A 23,461-nucleotide genomic window follows, 5' to 3' on the forward strand; every position below is an offset into this window, starting at 1 on the left:
CTCCTGTCCTGTCCTGTCCTGTCCTGCTCTCTTGTCCTGTCCTGCCCTGTCCTGTCCTGCTCTCCTGTCCTGTCCTGTCCTGTCCTGTCCTGTCCTGTCCTGCTCTCTTGTCCTGTCCTGCCCTGTCCTGTCCTGCTCTCCTGCCCTGTCCTGTCCTGCTCTCCTGTCCTGTCCTGGGGCCAGATGTGTTCATGGGCCCGCCCCTTTTGGTTTTCCTCTAACCTGCACTAATTTTCCATTTGCTAATTGCTTCTTTCTGTGCTTTTAAATAATCGTATTTCATCTGTTTTCTCACAATCAGTTGGACTTCTATGTTTGCAACCATTTTAATGAGGTTCAGGTCTTTTTCATACTATTTTTAGAAGCATTCAAAGTAATCAAAGAATGCGAAAGTCCTCAGCATCTACAACAGGGACGGGCAGTGGTGTGTGGCTTTCCAGGGGGCGCTGATGAGTGAAATCAGCTGCTGTAGTGTTTGGTCGGAATGAATAACCTGCAGTGCACACCGATGCCGTCGGTGTGTTAATGTGTTGTGAATATGTGAATGTGAGGTATTCATGTAAAAGTGCATTGGCATTGAGATTAAAGCAGTCTGAGCAGCTGGCATCTATTGACGCCATTCGCAATCACAATGGTGAACTTTGTACTTCACCTTCACAAATAAATGATACATTTACTGCCTTCTATTCTAAATTGTATACATCAGAGTCCTCCTCTGATTTATCTGCTATAACATCCTTCCTCAGTGGCTTAACTCTTCCTTCTCTCTCTGCTCAGCAAGCTGTAGATCTGGACTCTCCTCTTTCACTTGTTGAAGTGAAAGAGGCGTTGGACTCAATGCCTAAGTCAAAATCGCCTGGTCTAGATGGCATCCCCCCGGAGCTGCTGTCAGTGCTCTGGGACTTGGTTGGTCCAGTCCTCTTAGACTCTTTAAATTATGCATTAGAAACCGGTTCGTTTCATCGAGACCAAAAAGCTGCACTCATTTCACTGCTTTTAAAGAAAGGGAAGGATCCTCTGGAATGTTCCAGCTATAGACCACTTTCTCTTTTGAATTGTGACTTTAAGCTTTTTGCAAAAGTACTGGCTCGAAGGCTGGACAAATATATTTCTTCTCTTGTCCATCATGACCAATCTGGCTTCATCAAAAGCCGTTTTGCAGCAGATAACATCAGACGTCTCTTACATATTATTGATTCTGCTGCAACTCAATCTCATTCCTGTGCTGTGCTTTCATTGGATGCTGAGAAGGCCTTTGATCGCGTGGAGTGGGACTTTCTCTGGGAAGTTTTGAAAAAGTTTGGTTTTGGAACTAACTTTGTCAGAATGGTCCGTACACTCTACCATGGTCCCACTGCACGTGTTCAAACAGGTCACCCGGGTGCGTCTGACTTCACATTGTTTAGGTCCACTAGACAAGGGTGTCCTTTGTCTCCCAGTCTTTTTGCCCTTTTTCTTGAACCTCTTGCTCAATTAATCAGACAGAACCATTTAATTTCTCCCATCATCATTAAAGACACATCACATCAAATTTCGCTATACGCTGACGATATTTTACTGTATCTTTCTGACATCTCAAATTCACTCCCCCATCTATTAAAAGTAATCAATGAATTTGGTATTCTTTCTGGCTATAAAATTAATTGGACCAAGACTGCTATTATGCCACTTAACTCTACAGCCAGACTAGAAAATGTACCTTTTCCACTTTCCTTTGATGCTAAAGGCTTCACCTATCTTGGTATTCAAATCCGACCTAGCCTTTCCCATGTTGTAAAAGAAAATTACGATGTGTCTTTAACTTCAATTAGGAATGACTTATTAAAATGGGCTTCCCTCCAGGGTAGTCTCTATGGAAGGATCAATATCATTAAAATGAATATTCTGCCACGTGTAAACTTCCTATTTTCAATGATACCACTACCCCCACCGCCAAATTTCTTCCAGGAACTTTATTCAGCCTGCAGGAAATTTATATGGAACGGCAAACCACCTAGAATTAGCATGTCTACTTTACAACGTCCCAAAAACGCTGGAGGTCTTGCCTTCCCTAACTTTAAGTTTTATTTTTGGGCATTTCAATTAAGAGCACTGAAGATTTGGCTTAACCCCAGTTCTGTCGTACCCTGGAGGTCTTTAGAGAATGCAATTGCATTCCCAATTAGAATCCAGGATTTACTTTTTAGTAATAAAAAACTTAGAACTATTTTGTCCCAGTCAGGGTCAATCATTCACAACAGTGTTCATATATGGTATCAAATAAATAAATTTCTTTCAATTACATGTAACTTACATGATCTGTCTCCTCTTTGGAATAATCATTTTCTATTGACCGGGACTGGGCCTTTTGTTTTTCGTCCTTGGTCTGATTTGGGTATATTTAATCTGAGTGATATTTATGATCGGAATGGCCTCTGCTCTTTCCAAGATCTGAAGGACAGGTATTCCTTCCCTGGATCTTCTTGGTTTCTCTATATCAAATTCCGCACTGCTTTAAAAACATATGGAGTCCCTTGGGACTCTCAACTCTGTTCTCACCCACTGGCCCACCTGCTCCTCCGTACAAGATTACATAATATAGTCTCCCAAATTTATAAAAAATTATCCTCCCATAATCTCAGTTGCCTCCCTTTAATGAACAAATGGGAAGAGGATTTCCGTGGTTGTGGCCTTGATGCTGACTGGGATTGGCATGAAATATGGAACAACATATTCTCATCGTCAAAAAATCTTGCCCACCAAGCAATTCATTATAAATTTGCTCACAGAATTTACTTTACACCTGATCGCAGATATAAGTTAAACATCATTAGTAGTGATCTATGTGATAAATGCTGTGTCTCTGCTGTAGGTAATATTTCTCATATGTTTTGGTTTTGTGAACCGGTTGGGAAACTATGGACATTTGTGGCTGAACTGTTGGGGAACTTTTTTTCAAACTCTCTACCTTTGTGCCCAGCCCTGTTTTTGTTTGCTTATAATCCTAATTTAGTTCTAACTTACCAGGACAAAAGAATACTATTGGCAGCCTCAACAGCCGCGAAAAAAACTATAATTAAGAGCTGGTTTGAAGAAAATCTTCCATTAAGGAGGATTTGGCTTACCTTCTTTATTGAGATATTACAACTCGAGCTATCTACTTCTAAGGTTAATAATGCTCGCAGCAATACAATTGACAATTGGACCCGTGCTATTACTTACTTCAGTACTCTAAATTAACTATATGCTTACATATTCTAAACAAGTTTGGCATACCTTGTTTATTTTTTTTATTTTTTTAATATTTTTTTTTTTTTTTTTTTTTTTTTTATTTTTTTTTTTCTTTGTTGTTTTGTTTTGTCTGCTGCTGTTATGTCGAATTGTGCTCTATTGTTAGTTGCTGTCTGTGTTCCTTTTTGCTGTACTGTAATTTATTTGTTTCTGTATTTGTATGTATTTGATTCTGTTTCTTGTCACCAACATGAAATCAAACTCAATAAATAATTGTTCAAAAAAAAAAAAAAAAAAATAAAAGTGCATTGGGTAGTCTATAGACTTTATAGTCAATAGTCAATAGACTATATAAAATGTGCTGTATAAATACAGTCCATTTATCATTTACACTCTTTGTCGTCCATCCCTACTCTGTAATGTGCTGACACTGTATTGTTGAATTTATCCAAACTGAAGCCAAATTAAATTGTTTGTAGGAGATTAATGATAGCCCCGCCCCCTTTCCATCCCAGGTCATGTTCTGAGAGAGAGACACAACCGCAACCCATATTAGTGAATGAGGTTTGACAGCGGTATCATTGGGGTGATATGACTTTCAGCCCAGTGTGTGTGTGCGTATGTGCGTGTGTGTGTGTGTGTGTGTGTGTGTGCGTATGTGCGTGTGTGTGTGTGTGTGTGTGTGTGTGTGTGTGTGTGTGTGTGTGTGTGTGTACAGCAGCAGTTGGGCTCATTACGGGTTCAGGTTCGAGTCGTCCTGGGAAACAGCCCAGCTGCAGACAGACTTGTGTTTTAGCTGGCGGCTGCAGAAAAAGCTGCAGTGAGCGACACTTTTGGGCTGGATGGTGAGGGAGATGGAGCTCTGTTACAGCCCATGTGTGGCCAGTCAGAGACAGAGGAGCGGCTGTGCTGTAGGTGATGCTGAGCAGACCTGACAGCACAGCATCACACTGTGGAGACAGAGGCACTGGGAGAGCTAACTGGACCAGGCACATGGCCTCTGCTTAGACCCAATCTAGAGACAAGATGGCAACACCAAGTACCTCCAAATTCAAATGACCCTTTACCTGCAGTTTGTTTAAAGACGGAGACAGACAGAGCCTTCTGTCCGTACTCTGCGTTCATTTCATGCGTATTCCTGTCTGTCCTCTGAAAGCTTACGGATACTAGGGTGCATCAAAATACACATTTTCAGAATATTGATCTGTCTGGGTGCTAAAAGTGTTACCATCCATGGAAAAACAACACATGCAAAATATTTTTGCAATACGTGGTGATCTAGGGGTACAACGGCACATCAGCTTTTTCGGCAGCAGGGGGTAACTGATCAATTGGTTCATTTTATGCCATTCTCTGGTTCCATCACTTTGGGCTTAGGTTTCAATGTTTGGTTTAAAAAAGAAGAAGCAGCAAGCCATGTGGCAAAGAATTCACCTTCACAATTTTATTATCTTCCAAAAGATCTCTGCTAAATTAATCATTCCCACAAGAATGTTCTAAACTTCAACTTTCTCTGCTTTGGGTCCCTAGCCTAACATAACCAATAACCATTCCTGTCTAAACTTCAACTTTCTCTGCTTTGGGTCCCTAGCCTAACATAACCAATAACCATTCCTGTCCGAGTTACATTGGGGAGGGGAAAACATAACTGCCATGAGAACTTGAGAGCTGATCTTTCTCGCTCGGGGGGGGGGGGGGGGGGGGGGGGGGGGTTAGTGCTTGTTCGATGGGAGCTTTGACACGGTTCGAGGCGGCCAAGGTCGTCTTGGAGCAGGTGCGGCCATTTTATGGGAAGGCCAATATCCCGATGGTGAGCGATCGTCGAGCATGCGACAAGATGGTGGCGCTTGTCGACGCTAACAACAAGCTACGGTGCATTCCGCAGGACAGGCGCTGCAGTGAGGCTACAGCTCGACTAGTGGACGCAATGGAGCACAGGCTGGATGCCACATTCCCGCTGTGGTCTCCAAACGCAGAGGAGATGATCCACAATCCAGAGGACATTGCTTTCCTGGCCAGCATGAAGGGCGACAGAGTGGCCACATTTGGAGCGTTTGATGCCAAGCTGCAATCCAAGGTGAAGCGGCGTCAGGAGCGTGAAGCAGCCCAGCAGGCATACCATAACAAGGAGCAGCAGAAGATGACTGCAGCGTCCAGCATGGCGGTGTTGGAAAGCCAAAGTGATGAGGATAGCGACGCAGATGAAACAGCTGCTCCACCGGCTGAGGACACACCCACCCGCGAGTATAAGAAGACTGGCACCACAGCCTTCATTCCATCCAACATCCTCAGCCGGCCGAGTCTTGTGTCACTGGCTACACGGTTGAAGATCACACCAATGCAGCAGGTTGCCTTCACGCGCGGCCTGATCGAGGAGTCAGGTGGTAATTCGGCAAAGATCTCTACATCCTACGCGACAGCAGACCGGCACGCCGCCACGTGCTGGAGGCAATCAGTGAGGAACGGCACGAGCAGTGGACACCACCTCCCATGTGCACCCTACACTGGGACAGTAAGTTGACGCCAATGCTCAACAATGTACGCCAGTTAGAGGAGCGTCTGACAGTGGTGGTCGGAGATGCGGAGCGGCTCAAACTGCTCGGTGTGCCAGCATTCATGAAGGGGACAGACGAAGCATGTGGAACGATCATCGCCCGGCTGACGTGCAAGCTGCTGCAGGAGTGGTGCTGTGCTGACCAGGTTGTCAACATGGCATTTGACACCACCGCATCAAACACTGGCCATCTCACGGCAGCCTGCATCGCCATTCAGCTCTCAATGGGTCGACCACTGCTCTGGTCTGGGTGTCGGCACCACATCGGCGAGGTGCTCCTCAGCCACATTTTCACTGACCTCAAGGTGGAGACGTCACGCTCGCCAGAGGTTACATTGTTTACACGTCTGCGGGATAACTGGAACCTGGTGCCACACAAGGACAGTGACCCATTGTCCCGTTACATTCCAGACGCCACCGAACCACCGTTCCTGGTCAAGTTGCGTGGTGAATTCATTGAGTGTGCTGCAGGAGTGCTTGACTACAAGCGAGGTGACTACCGTGAGTTCGTGCAGCTGTGTCGTGTGTATCTGGGTGCAGACGGTCCAGCGCACACTCCAGTTACCTTCCAACGGCCGGGAGCACTGCACAAGGCGTGATGGATGGCCAAGCTGCTCTACACACTCAAACTGGCCTTGATGGAGCAGCACATTGCGTTGCTTCCTCAGGGCACCATCACCACGCGGCAGCAGGTGCTGAAGATTCGGGCGTTTGCCAACTTTATCACGCACATCTACGCAATGTGGTGGCTGACCTGCGACAGGGCCGTAGATGCAGCATGGAATGATCTCACACTCTACCGCCACCTGTATGCTTACAAGTCTGTTGACGAGGGCATCACAGCATCAGCGATTAAGGCGCTGGAGCGGCACCTATGGTACCTGACAGGCGAGATGCTGCCCCTGGCACTCTTCAGCACCAAGGTGCCAGTTGGCGAGCGGCGCGCACTTGCAAATGCCATCTTAGAGCACAAGCCGGCTGATGTCCCAATGCGAGCCCCACAGCTCCGCTTTGGCACTGGTTTCGGCAAGCCGAAGTTCCCGACCCTCTCGCCGACCACCAGCTTGGCCGACCTCGCCAACCCAGACTGCTGGTTCGGCATGTATCAGCTGCACATTGATCCAGCGTTTCTTTCGCTTGATGTAGAGGATTGGGCTACCAGTGCGGAATTCCAGATGGGTGCGGTGAATGTACGTGCCATCAATGTTGTGAATGACTGCGCCGAGCGTGGCGTCAAACTCACATCAGACTTCGTGGCAGCAGCCAGGGGAGAGGAGCATCTGCAGAATGTACTGCAGGCAGTGGAGCATGACCGCTCTAAACAGCCAAAACTGCGCAGCTGCAAGCGCAAGCTGGACCAGGACTAGGACTCTAGTCGTTGCTCAATGGTTGCTTCAATGTTCTCAAATAAATAAATGTTCTATTCAAATTCAAATGTTCTGTTAAAAAATAAATACATCTTGTTCTATTCAAAATGTTGTTCTATGCATTTCTAAAATTTGCCTTGACCCAAAAAGGCAGATTTTCGTATTTTTCACATGCTGTGTTGCACCCCTAAATCTCAATCAATTTTCCCAAAACTTTGCAAAAGTCATTTTTATGTGTCTCTTAACAAAATGCAACCCCAGACAGTTTGATATGTTGAGATTTCATTTTTGCATTGCAATTTGATGCACCCTAACGGATACGCATGATGAAACACAGCAGAACCACACACACACTCACACATTTGACTCTCTACTGCCCACTGGTGGATGTATTGTGTAACATGATACCAACGTGAAAGACGTATGAAAGCATGTGGGCAGTGACGATTACACCGTTTGAAACCGACGCATTTATGAAAATGGAGTATAAATGAGCCTTTAGTAGAAACATGACATCTAATGTTCATTTTGCAACCCTATTTTCCAGTAGTGCCACTGATATTTTTCTTGGGTTGCACTGACCCAGTCTGTGAAAGAAATGTTTATTTCATTCATTCATTCATTCATTCACTCACTCACATACATGTTTTGAATAGCAGAGCTGGTTGAGCTGTGTTCAGTACTGCCCCCGTCTCTCTGCCCTCATCTAAACCCCAATGTCCTCTTTCAGAAGGACTAATCAATTTCAACGTAAACAGTCTGATTAACTCAATTTGGCCAGGTCAGAGGTCACGCTCACGTTCAACCTAATACCTGCTAACCCCAATCCGCTGTGAGAGCCTCAACAAACCAAAAGCAGAAAATCAATTAATTAAACACACTTTACTTTGGCGCAGGTCGAACACCACAGCATTAGGCTGTATGCATGTGGGCCAAATGTAATGAATACAAAGTAGGAAAGTGTCCTGGTTAATTAATAATCCACCTCTACAGACGAGGTAATAAACTGAGCCCCGTTTCAGAGGTCAGTTGTGTCACACACACGGGTCAGTAAGTGGATCACCAATGAAAAACAACCAATTACTCAAATGTACAGTTGGCGCGTTGCCTCTCTCGCTTCTCTATCGATCACACTGTTGCAGAGATTTGTCATTAGTGTCACTTGGGTTGGTGATGTGTGCAATATTTTGTCAGGTCTGTCACGAGGCAGACGCATTCTGCTGCTGTGGTTGTCTGGGAGAGACCTTGTGCTTAAGACAAGACAAATGAGGATTCGGTCTATGAATTAATTGACACAGTTTTAGCTTTTCAGCACTAACAAATCACAAAACCGGCGGGCGTCCGGGTAGTGTAGTGGTAGATTCCCTGTCTACCAACACGAGGGTCGCAGGTTTGCGCCCCTGTGTTACCTCCGGCTTGGTCGGGCGTCCATACAGACACGATTGGCTGGTGTCTGTGGGTGGGAAGCCGGATTAAGGGTAGGTGTCCTGGTCGCTGCACTCAGCGCCTCCTCTGGTCGGTCGGGGCGCCTGGTCGGGGACAGAAGGGAACTGGTGGGAATAGCGTGCTATTCCCAAGTTCCTCCCATGTGCTACATCTTCAAAGCTCCCCACTGTCAGGTGAAAAGAAGCGGCTGGCAACTGCTCATGTGTCGGAGGAAGCATGGTGCTAGTCTACGGCTCTCCCCAGATCGGCACAGAGGGGTGGAGCAGTGACCAGGGCAGCAGGGGGAAATAAAAATGTCATTGGAGATGATGACGGAGTTGCAACTTGCACAACAACACAGAATTGGTAGCATAAAACCTCCCCCTTAGAGCCAATATTAATTCACTGTCATGCATTTTGCACAGTGAAATTACATATTTTCTTCTTCTTCTTCTTTTTGTAGAATCATGTCTCAACAGCTGATAGCCATCATCTCAGTAATTGGAAGAAGCTTGATGTCAGGCACCACAATCAATTACACTTACAATCAATATATTATAGGCTCGAGAGTATCCTGATAAGAACAAGCCTATAAAAACACAAAGAACTGATGGGGGCATTTACACGAACAAAAACATCCATCAAATTAAATTTCACTTCAACAAATTACGACTATGTGATATTACATAATTTAGAGCATTGTTCAGTGATTACACAATCACTGAACATTTTAATTACAAGCAATTTGCACAGGACTGCTATTGTACAGGCACCAAATGGAGTTGAAAATTAAACCCACCCAGTAAACTTAATTTGTGGTGGATTTCACTTAACCAATTACAGATATGGCAGAATTGCACAAAATTTAAATGACTGACAACCTTAGGAATTAATCATTATATATGACTTGACATCCCCAGGCAACACTAGTCGTGAATGTAATATAGTAGGTGAACATTTGGTGACTTGAGCGAACAGAGAGAAGGTTATGAGGACATGTCGTTGCCTTTGCCACTGCAGTAACTTGAAAATCCATCAAGTCAGATAAATGGTCCAGTAAATGCTGTGTGTCTCTGGTGACCTGAAGAAGTGCAGCAGCTGTCTGTCTTTAGACAGATTGCCAGACCAGCCTACTACTACAATAATCTGCTTTAGTTTTCCACAGAACCTCATCCCACCTCTCAGAGGAATTCTTAGCCGGGTCACATGATGCGGGGCCAGAGGCCTCTCATTTGTCCACTGAGCTCAACTCCACCAGGTGTGCCACGTCAACTCCACCAGGTGTGCCACGTCAACTCCACCAGGCGTGCCACGTCGTTGGTACGGCGTTTACTCACTGCTTGTCACCAGCACCATTAAAATGTCTTGCTTACACCTTCACCAACTTCTGAGAGTTGGAAAAGAGTTTTCTCTGTGCACCTGACCCAGTGTGTAAAATAATGTGTCGTCTAAATGCCTGCTGGCACAGGTCAAATGAAACGTGGTGATTTAGAAGTGGGGCGACAGAGACAACCTTGCACTGGGTTTGTTCAGGTTCAGCGCTCGAGAGATGACTCATTCTGCAAATAGAGGCTGCATGATTGGCAACACAGATCAGTTAAGAAAAAAGAGGAAATATGGATATGTGCACACTGCACAGATGGAAGACTAGTGTGCAGAAAATTGCGACGGGGGTGACTGCGGGCACGAAAACGAGCGAGCCGCCGGACCCCCGGAGGCCTTTAACAATTTCAAAGCAAACAGCGAGACCGCCGCGGATCTGATCAGCGTTCAAATCAGAGCTCCTTTCAGACACAGACACCTCCCGTGAAATGCAATCTCAAAACACGCCTGAGTCCGGGGCGTGACGTGCACACACACACTGTGTGAAATTGCCAACAAGGCCCTTATGACAAGAGAGCTTCATCATCTGCCTGCAAGTCACAGTGAACAGGAGGGACATTCTGAAGACAGCTTCATCATTATCTGCCTGCAAGTCACAGTGAACAGGAGGGACATTCTGAAGACAGCTTCGTCATTATCTGCCTGCAAGTCACAGTGAACAGGAGGGACATTCTGAAGACAGCTTCATCATTATCTGCCTGCAAGTCACAGTGAACAGGAGGGACATTCTGAAGACAGCTTCATCATTATCTGCCTGCAAGTCACAGTGAACAGGAGGGACATTCTGAAGACAGCTTCATCATTATCTGCCTGCAAGTCACAGTGAACAGGAGGGACATTCTGAAGACAGCTTCGTCATTATCTGCCTGCAAGTCACAGTGAACAGGAGGGACATTCTGAAGACAGCTTCATCATTATCTGCCTGCAAGTCACAGTGAACAGGAGGGACATTCTGAAGACAGCTTCATCATTATCTGCATGCAAGTCACAGTGAACAGGAGGGACATTCTGAAGACAGCTTCATCATCTGTCTGCAAGTCACAGTGAACAGGAGGGACATTCTGAAGACAGCTTCATCATCATCTGCCTGCAAGTCACAGTAAACAGGAGGGACATTCTGAAGACAGCTTCATCATCATCTGCCTGCAAGTCACAGTGAACAGGAGGGACATTCTGAAGACAGCTTCATCATCATCTGCCTGCAAGTCACAGTAAACAGGAGGGACATTCTGAAGACAGCTTCATCATTATCTGCCTGCAAGTCACAGTGAACAGGAGGGACATTCTGAAGACAGCTTCATCATCTGCCTGCAAGTCACAGTGAACAGGAGGGACATCTGAAGACAGCTTCATCATCATCTGCCTGCAAGTCACAGTGAACAGGAGGGACATTCTGAAGACAGCTTCATCATCATCTGCCTGCAAGTCACAGTGAACAGGAGGGACATTCTGAAGACAGCTTCATCATCATCTGCCTGCAAGTCACAGTGAACAGGAGGGACATTCTGAAGACAGCTTCATCATCATCTGCCTGCAAGTCACAGTAAACAGGAGGGACATTCTGAAGACAGCTTCATCATTATCTGCCTGCAAGTCACAGTAAACAGGAGGGACATTCTGAAGACAGCTTCATCATCATCTGCCTGCAAGTCACAGTGAACAGGAGGGACATCTGAAGACAGCTTCATCATCATCTGCCTGCAAGTCACAGTGAACAGGAGGGACATTCTGAAGACAGCTTCATCATTATCTGCCTGCAAGTCACAGTAAACAGGAGGGACATCTGAAGACAGCTTCATCATTATCTGCCTGCAAGTCACAGTGAACAGGAGGGACATTCTGAAGACAGCTTCATCATCATCTGCCTGCAAGTCACAGTGAACAGGAGGGACATTCTGAAGACAGCTTCATCATCTGCCTGCAAGTCACAGTGAACAGGAGGGACATCTGAAGACAGCTTCATCATCTGCCTGCAAGTCACAGTGAACAGGAGGGACATCTGAAGACAGCTTCATCATCTGCCTGCAAGTCACAGTAAACAGGAGGGACATTCTGAAGACAGCTTCATCATCATCTGCCTGCAAGTCACAGTGAACAGGAGGGACATTCTGAAGACAGCTTCATCATCATCTGCCTGCAAGTCACAGTGAACAGGAGGGACATTCTGAAGACAGCTTCATCATCTGCCTGCAAGTCACAGTGAACAGGAGGGACATCTGAAGACAGCTTCATCATCATCTGCCTGCAAGTCACAGTGAACAGGAGGGACATCTGAAGACAGCTTCATCATCATCTGCCTGCAAGTCACAGTGAACAGGAGGGACATTCTGAAGACAGCTTCATCATTATCTGCCTGCAAGTCACAGTGAACAGGAGGGACATCTGAAGACAGCTTCATCATTATCTGCCTGCAAGTCACAGTGAACAGGAGGGACATCTGAAGACAGCTTCATCATCATCTGCCTGCAAGTCACAGTGAACAGGAGGGACATCTGTCGTGCTGCGGCTTGCTGCTCCACACACAACATGTGACACAGAGCAGAACGCAGAAATTGAGCATTAATTTTGCACAAATGCAGAAGCCATTAGTCTTCTTGCCAAAGTTAATTGGATGATTTAAAGCCATCCTGCCTTCAGAGAAAGTGAATGTCATGTTTTGATCTGTGTTATTATAAGTGGAGAGGCTAACTGGCTGGCCTTCAGAAGGAGGGGAGGCTTTAGGGCTGAGGTGGAAATAAGATTAGAAACAGGCCTTTGAAGTGGTTCATAGGGTTTGTAAAGGGCCTGCTGTCATGGCCGAGTCATGGCTGTTTGGCATGATGGCAGAACGCCATTTTCTTACTTCAACTTGGACCAGGCAGAGGAGGCGCTGGTGCAGCGACCAGGGGCACATACCCCCAATCTGGCTTGCCTCCCGCAGACACCAGCCAATCATGCCTGTATATGGATGCCTGACCAAACCGGAGGTAACACGTGGGTGCGAACCTGCGACCCTCGTGTTGGTAGTAGGCAGGGAATCTAGCGCTACACTAGCCGGTCACCCTGTCACATGTTGTTGCTTAACGCTAGCCTGGTAAACCAGCCGGTCACATGAACTCACATTTGAGTTCGTTCTACCAGACGGTCTGGCCTCAAGCCCGGGAGGAGGGTGCTTTCAGAAATTACAAAGTGCTCTAGCCAATCAGCGACCGGCCTTGTAGTTGACATTGTAACCGGCCAATCAGAAATGCCGCTGCCAAAACAGTAATGGCTGGAGTTTAAACAGCTATAATGTGCAGTTATTGCAGAAACAGACTCAAGAACAACAGTTAAACAAGTACAGGAGTATGCAACAGCAGGGTTTCTCGGCAGGCTAAGTTAGTTAGCCTTTATGTGATTAAGACTAACTTAATCACATATAGGAAACAACTATATAACAAAAACAAATCGTTGGTCAAAATGCTTGTTCAAAACACTACTTTCTTGTGCAGCACATTTCACAGTCCATGGTATGCAGGGCACAATCATTTTGTAATCAGAGCGAGACACTTTAAATCTGCCTCAGCTACAGCTGACAAGCGAAAATCAATTGAAAATAACAGCTGAACAGCAGCAAATTGCATAGTTACCACGAAAGCGTCACATTCTTCTCAAATCATGAGGAGAGAAAACAACAGAAAAATCAATGTTCAAACCGTTCAAGCTACATGGTTAAAAGCCAAACATTAAAGATGGTGGCTCATTAAAGCCTGTTTAATGCATCTAATCGTGCAACAGTGCAGACTGATAGGAGCCGAAATGACATCAAGCTACACTCTGTCATCATTGTATGACATGAATGCATGCATGAGTTAGGAAATAGAAAGGGGTATGATGCGTGTCTCTCTCTCACCATGTGGGCTACATGAAAACACTATAAAACCCAGTCATTACACTTTTATTTTCTTTCATTTAATTGTTGAATAATGTTTGTTTGTTTAGTTTTTATTTATTTATCAAATCTTCATATTAAAAAGGTACTAATCTATTGCAGAGTCTCCCTAACCACTGAAAGGCTATGGTGAGTCACCCTGCCTGAAATAGCTGCTAAACTAATAAAATAAGTTCATTATGGTTTCAGTAGCGTGTCACATGATGGTCAGGTGGTCTAAATGCTGTAAATAAAACTATGGCAGGAAACTGAATACTTGACGTGCAAATTGAATCATAAAAAAATGCTGAATGGGTCTATAAGCCAGCATGGGTCTATTGGCTAACAGAGACCATAGAGCCAGCATGGCTATTGGCTAACAGAGACCTTAGAGCCAGCATGGGTCTATTGGCTAACAGAGACCTTAGAGCCAGCATGGGTCTATTGGCTAACAGAGACCTTAGAGCCAGCATGGGTCTATTGGCTAACAGAGACCTTAGAGCCAGCATGGGTCTATTGGCTAACAGAGACCTAAGAGCCAGCATGGGTCTATTGGCTAACAGAGACCTTAGAGCCAGCATGGGTCTATTGGCTAACAGAGACCATAGAGCCAGCATGGGTCTATTGGCTAACAGAGACCTAAGAGCCAGCATGGGTCTATTGGCTAACAGAGACCTTAGAGCCAGCATGGCTATTGGCTAACAGAGACCTTAGAGCCAGCATGGGTCTATTGGCTAACAGAGACCATAGAGCCAGCATGGGTCTATTGGCTAACAGAGACCTTAGAGCCAGCATGGGTCTATTGGCTAACAGAGACCATAGAGCCAGCATGGCTATTGGCTAACAGAGACCTTAGAGCCAGCATGGGTCTATTGGCTAACAGAGACCATAGAGCCAGCATGGCTATTGGCTAACAGAGACCTTAGAGCCAGCATGGGTCTATTGGCTAACAGAGAGCTTAGAGCCAGCATGGGTCTATTGGCTAACAGAGACCTTAGAGCCAGCATGGGTCTATTGGCTAACAGAGACCTTAGAGCCAGCATGGGTCTATTGGCTAACAAACTCAGGAGACGCTCTGCTAAACCCAGGGCATTTAGTCAACAAACGAAGCCCTGTCCCGGGCAGAAACACAAGCCTAAACATTCAAGAGCCTTTGAGAAATTAATGATGTGTCAGAACAGAAGCTGGGGACGGACACACACACACAGACAGACACACACACACACTCTCTCTCTCTCTCTCTCTCTCTCTCTCTCTCTCTCTCTCTCTCTCTCTCTCTCTCTCTCTCTCTCTCTCTCTCTCTCTCTCTCTCTCTCTCTCTCTCTCTCTCACACACACACACACTCTCTCTCTCTCTCTCTCTCTCTCTCACACACACACACACACACACACACACAGACGGAGGCCAACTGGTCCCACTCACACCCAGGCAACACTGTACCTGCTGTGGCATGATGCAATCCTGCTACACAGCACATAAAGCCGCTGGCATTATGGGATGCATCTTGTTTCATTCACTCACAAGGTCAAAGGTCGAGCAAAAGATGGCAAACAAAAGGAATGGAGGCTGTAGGGAAAAGCCTCTGAGACAGAATCCTGTTTACAAGCTATTATGATGTTGTTTCTAACATGCATGTCGAATCTAAATAATCCACGCCTTGACAATTAGAAGAACATGACGCCACCGTTAGCGGACCACCATTACAGAGGCAACCATCATCGGTCCCCAACGTCACTCGCCCATTTACACCTGCTTTTTAAATGCTGTATCCAGAATAGATCAGTTATCTGGAGAATGGTCGCATTTAAAAACCAGGTGTGAACGGGGTCAAAGAGATCTGGATTCTGGACACAATGTGAGCCACTCTACCTCCAGATGTGGTCAGGCAGATCTGATCACATCCTCCTGATGATCACGGTGCGTTTACACCTTGCATTGACAAGCGTTTTTCCTTATCCAGATAACATCCAGATACCTTATCCGGATAGAGCTCACATTTAAAAACCAAATTAAATGGGGTGCCACTTCCTCGCTCGTCTGTTCACATAGCTGTGCTGTGATGTGAACATTTTGAAGCGAGAGCAGGCTTTACTGGATTTCAAACACTGATGACTCCTGGCACGGGTGGACCAGGAGGATCATCTACATGGTGAGAGTGGGTGTTGCCAGGCTGTGCTGTGCCATCAGCAGCCCTCAGTCTGCATAAATACAGATGAAATTAACACCGGTCAAGATTGTGTAGAAGTAAGTGTATATCAATTTATGCTGCAATATTGAAACATTTCATTCAACTGGCAGCTTGACTATTTTCAACTTACAGCAGGCATTTTAAATGCGATAAAATAATTGTGTTCCTAAAATTACTGCTGCGACTTGGTTAGAATTATGATCACGATATCCATCAAAATCATCGTAATCATCATTTCAGCCATAGTTGTACTTTAATCATCATCACTGTACCTAGAGCCACTTCAAACACTCTGAGCTGAACTATGAGGAGGAGGAGGATAGTCCACTGTGTTTCTAGTAGGAGATGAATATGCTCATATCAGACCCTCTATATGATATAAAACCATTTATTATGCACTATGATGTGCACACTGCATGGTTTCTGTGCTGGCCCTGCAAGTGAATTTCCCTCAGGACAATAAACGGTATCGTATAGTAAAGCTAAAGCCTTGATAAGGCCCTCATCCCTTTGCATAAAAACGTGTGTGGATAATCTGTTGACTGTCTTTCAGAGTGGATCCAAAGGTAGAAGGGAGACACGCACATCCCAGCCTAGTAGGGCAGGTGCAGAACTTACAGTGATAAATGCAGAAAGAATTGTAAAAAGTGTGCACACTGCACGGGCTCCAATTAAGGTTTTTTATTGCAACACCAGTGGGTAACGTTTCGGGCAGCACCCTGCCCTTCTTCAGACACTCTGTCTGAAGAACCCTGCCCTTCGGTCTTTAGAAGGGCAGGGTGCTGCCCAAAACGTTACCACGTGTTGCAATAAAAAAAACCTTAATTGGAGCCCGTGCAGTGTGCAAACTTTTTACAATTTTTTCTGTCTTTCAGAGTGGAACAGCAATCCTTTCAAATCAACACTACAGAACCTCAAGGCAGATGCATACATTTACTGTGAAATCACGTATTCAACAGTGTGACGCCGTCAAAAAACCTGACCAAAACACTCCAGCAGCTAGACTTTTGCCTGCGCTCCTCTTTCATAGAGCTACAAAAGACGGAGTAAAATATTGACCCATTCAGAGGGGCAGCGAAACAAAAGCTCCTTTATGGTAGCCCAGATCTTTCATTGAAAGCTAACCTATACAGTTTGACCTATTAGCCGTGCTGAAATACTTCCTGTGAGAAGGTTAGGGCCACAATAGGTCGTGGTAATCCTGAGATTCAATGGGAGGCCGACGCCCACACACTCTCTCTCACCCACTCTCTCTCTCGCCCTCTCTCTCTCTCGCCCTCTGTGTGTCACTGCTGTGACGTCTCTCTTTTATGGGGAGGGGGTTGGGGGCATTGTGTCTCGCCGAACGCTTTGCACGTGTCTGGCTACTGTATAACCTTCACTACCGGTGCTGACCTCACCAGATAGGATGACAGCAGCAGCGTGTTCACAGGCTACTGGTCGCACTGCGCTAACCAGAGAAACACACCACAGCTGCGCTGCCCCAGACTGTAGCAGCCCCTCACCACAGTAGATCATCAGTCTGACTGTAGCAGCCCCTCACCGCAGTAGATCATCAGTCTGACTGTAGCAGCCCCTCACCACAGTAGATCATCAGTCTGACTGTAGCAGCCCCTCACCACATCAGTCTGACTGTAGCAGCCCCTCACCACAGCAGATCATCGGTCTGAAGCAGACTGTAGCAGCCCCTCACCACAGCAGATCATCAGTCTGACTGTCGCAGCCCCTCACCACATCAGTCTGACTGTAGCAGCCCCTCACCACAGCAGATCATCGGTCTGAAGCAGACTGTAGCAGCCCCTCACCACAGCAGATCATCAGTCTGACTGTCGCAGCCCCTCACCACATCAGTCTGACTGTAGCAGCCCCTCACCACAGCAGATCATCGGTCTGAAGCAGACTGTAGCAGCCCCTCACCACAGCAGATCATCAGTCTGACTGTCGCAGCCCCTCACCACATCAGTCTGACTGTAGCAGCCCCTCACCACAGCAGATCATCAGTCTGACTGTAGCAGCCCCTCACCACAGCAGATCATCAGTCTGACTGTAGCAGCCCCTCACCACAGCAGATCATCAGTCTGAAGCAGACTGTAGCAGCCCCTCACCACAGCAGATCATCGGTCTGAAGCAGACTGTAGCAGCCCCTCACCACAGCAGATCATCGGTCTGAAGCAGACTGTAGCAGCCCCTCACCACAGCAGATCATCAGTCTGAAGCAGACTGTAGCAGCCCCTCACCACAGCAGATCATCAGTCTGAAGCAGACTGTAGCAGCCCCTCACCACAGTAGATCATCAGTCTGAAGCAGACTGTAGCAGCCCCTCACCACAGTAGATCATCAGTCTGAAGCAGACTGTAGCAGCCCCTCACCACAGTAGATCATCAGTCTGAAGCAGACTGTAGCAGCCCCTCACCACAGCAGATCACCACATCAGTCTGTGATAATCAGATGATGCCCGATAATGCCGGGGAACATGTTGTGTAATGACGATGACACAGCCATGACACTGCGGCGCCTTGTGGAGCTCTGCTTCAACCGTTCAGCTCATATCTAGTAGGGGTGGGAGAAAAAATCGATTCACCTAAGTATCGCGATTTTTAATGTCACGATTTTTTGGATCGATATTTTATTCAAGAATCGATAATCGCAAAAGCAAAAAAAAAAAAAAAAAAAAAAAACTTTTTTTTTTATTTTATTTTTTGGTGCTGCAGTCAGGCCACTCACTGAACAGCAGGTCAGGTGCCGCCTACTGGTTTACTAGTGGTTGTATTACTTTATTAGTTAGTCTGAAGTAATAATTACACTTCAGGGTTAAAGTGGGTGCATCTCATTGTAAAATTGGACTTGGCCCAAATTAGGCTTCAAACGGCCCAAATTGGGCTTCAAACGACCGACATTGAGCTTCAAACGGCCCAAATTTCACGCGCGTCGGCCCATATCGGCCTGGCCTGCTTGGTATCTAATGCCCAGCCTGAATTATGATCCCAGTCCGCCCCTGTTTTTAACTATATCGCCCAGCCCTACTCATGATATACAGTCTCTAGTGTATGATTCAACTTTTCCCATGTTCTAATCTAGTGTAAAAAAGCAAACAAACTGAAAAAAGAAAAGAAAAAAAGAAACAAAAATCGCAATAAATCGTAATATCGAATCGCAATAATCGTAGAATCGCAATACTTAAGAATCGCAATATAAATCGAATCGGCACCGAAGTATCGTGATAGTATCGAATCGGGAGATAAGTGAATCGGCACAGCCCTAATATCTAGCATTCGATGGCAGATAGCAAGACAGCATGTTTGCTTCTACATGTAAAGCTTACAAATGTCAAGCTCAACCACATCTCATGAGTAAAGTGATGTACAACGACGTTTGTGATGTGTCATATATGAGTTATTGTTGTTATATGACTCATATAACAACAATAACCCATGTATTTCAATAGACCTATGTGGCTTGATGGATGGCACAGGCTTGACGGAGTGCAACATGAAAATATCACAATCTGTGAAAATAAATCTTAAACTAGTTGAGCTTTTGACGGAGCGCAGCAGGCAAACGTCATCCATTAAGGGACATCATGATGATGAGCCAATGAAACGTGTGCAGAGTGCTTCAAAAGGTTTAGAGACCCGCCCACAACAATGTGGCTGAGGTGGTTTCAATGCAGACTTGTCTGGGAAATGGGAATGTAACAGATGCCAAACTCCCCATGTGAACACCACCTAAGACTTGCGCTTCAGTGCAGCTGTAATTGTATTGCCACTATTTTATTACCAGCTGACTTCGCTTGGGTGGTTTCGGATTGCATTATGATGTGGTAAAGCATACTAACTATAAGCTACCATACACCATATACAAAGGGCAGTCTAGTCTCTCTCTCCCCACAGTGCTAAACTGTAAAAGCCATCATCAGATATTAAAAGTTACCATGATGGCACATTATATATATATATTATTATTATATTATATTACATTATAAACAATGGGCCATTATGTAATATTTAATTTTGGGTGGCTGGGCAGTATGTAGCCCTTGAGCTGTTTTGCCATGCCAATTAGTAATACCCCCTCCCTCATGCGTGTCATCGATGATTCTCCTAAATTTGTTCTATTAAAGCAATATTAAACTTTTAATATCTAACACAACTGATTATTAAATGAAAATAATTTGAATGACTTCCCTTTTAAAGACATTTACAGTTATTGTAAGTGGGGATTTTTTCATTTTTTTAATATTTTGATTATTACTTTGGAAATAAATTGCAATCCCACCTCAATCTCTCCACATACCACCTGCAAGCTGCTCAGTAGCCCTGCTTTGGAGTCACTGCACACAGGATCTGTACTTGTTTCATTTCTCCTCCAGGCAGCATGTGTGTGAATAGCCAAGCTTCTCTGCAATGCATTGTGTGTGAACCACTTTCTGTTTTCAGCTTCAAGTCACATTGCCCTAATGTGGCATTGGGTGCAGTTGTAGGCAGCAGTAGTTTAACGCAGTGGTTCTCAAATGGGGGTCCGGGGACCCCCAAGGGTCCTTGAGGGGGTTCCAGGGGGTCCCCAGCCAAAAAAGGGGGGTAATTTATTTTCGCTATAATTCCATTCATAAGTAACACAATTACTATTTTGGTCATGGGTTTTATACACTTTCTGTAATAAAACATCTAAAAGCATCAATCTTATTATCATATGGGGCACCGTGGGACAAAATCCTATCAAATGGGGATCCGTGGTCTAATGTTTGTCAGTTTAGGGATCCTTCATACGAGTAAGGTACATGATCACAGTATCTATACCAGTGGTACGCAACCTTGCCCTACCCAGGAGCTAAAAAAAGATCTTTAGACGAGCCACAATCCAAAAAAGTCCCTTTATCTTTTTTTAGATCTTTATTTATTTATGTATTTTAAGTAGGACTTAAAAGAGCCACGACTACAGTACCCATAAAGGACCTTTAGAGTCTCATGTAGCTCTAGAGCCTCGGGTTGAGTATCACTGATCTATACACATACCGATAAGATACTGATACTGGTATTGGTATCGTTGCATCCCTAGAACTGAACACGGAGGTAAACGCTGACTGGTTGTCAAACTTGAACTCTGGACTCGTATCAGTCTAGTCAAAACCCCTGTGCTTGCTCAAGAGCAGATTTTCCCCCAGTAAACAAACAACATCACAGGGCCCCCTTCAGTTCAGAGAGCTGCTGCCTTCAGGGCCCCTTCAGTTCAGAGAGCTGCTGCCTTCAGGGCCTCACTGACTCCCCTTCAGTTCAGAGAGCTGCTGCCTTCAGGGCCTCACTGACTCCCCTTCAGTTCAGAGAGCTGCTGCCTTCAGGGCCTCACTGACTCCCCTTCAGTTCAGAGCTGCTGCCTTCAGGGCCTCACTGACTCCCCTTCAGTTCAGAGCTGCTGCCTTCAGGGCCTCACTGATGTCAGACAGAAATAGCCAGCAGAAACAAAACTAAAAAGTGAAGGAGCCACTTTCATTGTGCTGATGAGTGGCTCGCTTAACTCCATGGAGCAGGAAGTAATGAATGGCCAATCAGCTCACGGTCTGAGACAGTGGACACACGTCTCTGTTTGCCTGTGCCTGCCAAGGTCCTACTACACTTGTTGACGCAGGCGTCTCCACCACAGAGCGCCGACTGTTCTAAGGAGACCTTCAAGACCCTTAAGGAAAGGCCGGACCCCAGGGCCTCTGCTGCCTAAACACAGGACGGCCTCTCACTTTCCCCGACCAGGCAACAACATTTGTTTGTCCTCCACGCACTCACAACCGCCCAACCAAACGACAAACCCCCCCGCCCCGCCCCGACAACCCGGCCTGGCTGCTCTGAAGAGGGGGTGGGGAGCCGCAGAGCCTCGAATGCAACTCAATCACCTCTCTGTGTGAACGGCACAAAAGGTCCAGTCAGACGCCCAGAGCTCGGCACAGGCGCTCGAGTGTAGCCGACCTGGGGCTCTGGGGCAGCAGGTAATGCAGGCTCTGGTTACCTGTTTCACATGGAGCCTGAATTTTGATGCGCATGTACACACACACACACACACACACACACACACACACACACACACACACACACACACACACACGTATCGCTCCGTAGGGCCATATTTCTCCCGGTAACAATGGAACTCTAGGGAGGAGGCCGGGTTGTCAGATAAGCAGCAGATCTGCCTTATGGCTTGAATTAAACACCTGCAAACCGCGGTTTATATTACACCCTCTCAATAAATTAACACAATATAAGATATGCATCAGTGGCTATTGCTTTCACAGTGAAGATGTTACATTTCAATGCTGGCAGCATCTTATCGAGATTAAGATGGGAGTCGATTTTCCTTTCTTTTCACAGCGGTATCCATTGCATGCTGTGGGATTTTGGATGGTTTATTACAGTATCTCCACTGGTCTGACCTCAATACAGCCTCTTATAAACATCACGTCATCAAAAATGTTTCCTTAACCATTCTTTCATTTTGATCACTATACAATATTTGGACAAACCAGAGCAATTTAGAGAGAGAGTGGCATCAGCGGAGGACCAAAATGCGTCGCTCATTAGCCAATGAACAGCCAGGAAGGGGTCTCACGCTACTTTTGAATGCTAAAATAAAGCTGATCATGTACAATTTGATTAAAAAAAAAAAAAAAATTTTTTTAAAGTACAACACAAACTGTCCATTTTGCTGCAACTCGACAGTGCTGCTTAATCCAGGACCTTACTTCCTGGAACTCTTGAGAGTAAAAAAAACTGGTCCATTGGAGTGAATGGAGATGTCGCGACTCTTCTATATACACGGCTCTGGGACAAACTAATTCAAAGCTTTTGTTACTTTGTTGCAAACACTGTTTTGACAATTCCATGTGACGCTGTATCGTATCAAGAGTGAGAGAGCTCATGGGAATGTAGCCTCCCTTCTCGCTGCCGGACACAATCAGCCGACCAGCTGACTGACCGCGACGCACAACTTAATATTCACAATTGAACGACCCATTCTTGACAGTTCACTGACTCCATTCAGCCGCCCTGAAGGGGACCAATGAGAGGAAAGTCACCAGCGGCCCAAATTAAAGCCACCATTCTCAGAAGCCCCAATCTTTCTGGGCGCTAAGTGGCAAATTACCAAAGTGAAATGCTTCAATAACTTTGCACTTTCAGAGAGGATTATCTCATATACACATTCTTGAGGGGCTGGAGTGGCGATCCGGCTAACAGTGAGCACATTGTGACGCGACTCGCTCAAAATACCGGCCCCGGAGCCCGGGCCCAAAAGCCCTTTGTTCAAGTTCCACTGTGAATTCTAACATGAGGCAACAGATTCAAGAGTTAACTAAGAAACAGAGACTCTCTGTGCAGGGACAAGTCAACTGTTATTAAGGGTAGATAGATATAGGGGAACAGTTTGCTAACAGTTGATATTTACAATGTGATCTACTCCCCTG

At 45.8% G+C, this 23,461-nt stretch overlaps 1 protein-coding gene across 2 annotated transcripts in view; it reads right to left on the reverse strand.

The window, feature by feature from the left end:
* The window catches only part of clstn1 (calsyntenin 1), a 58,368-nt gene that overhangs the window by 29,719 nt on the left and 5,188 nt on the right, over window positions 1-23,461 (reverse strand). The window lies entirely within an intron of this gene.

Source organism: Poromitra crassiceps (assembly GCF_964638095.1).
Source record: "Poromitra crassiceps genome assembly, chromosome: 6".
NCBI lineage: Eukaryota > Metazoa > Chordata > Actinopteri > Beryciformes > Melamphaidae > Poromitra > Poromitra crassiceps.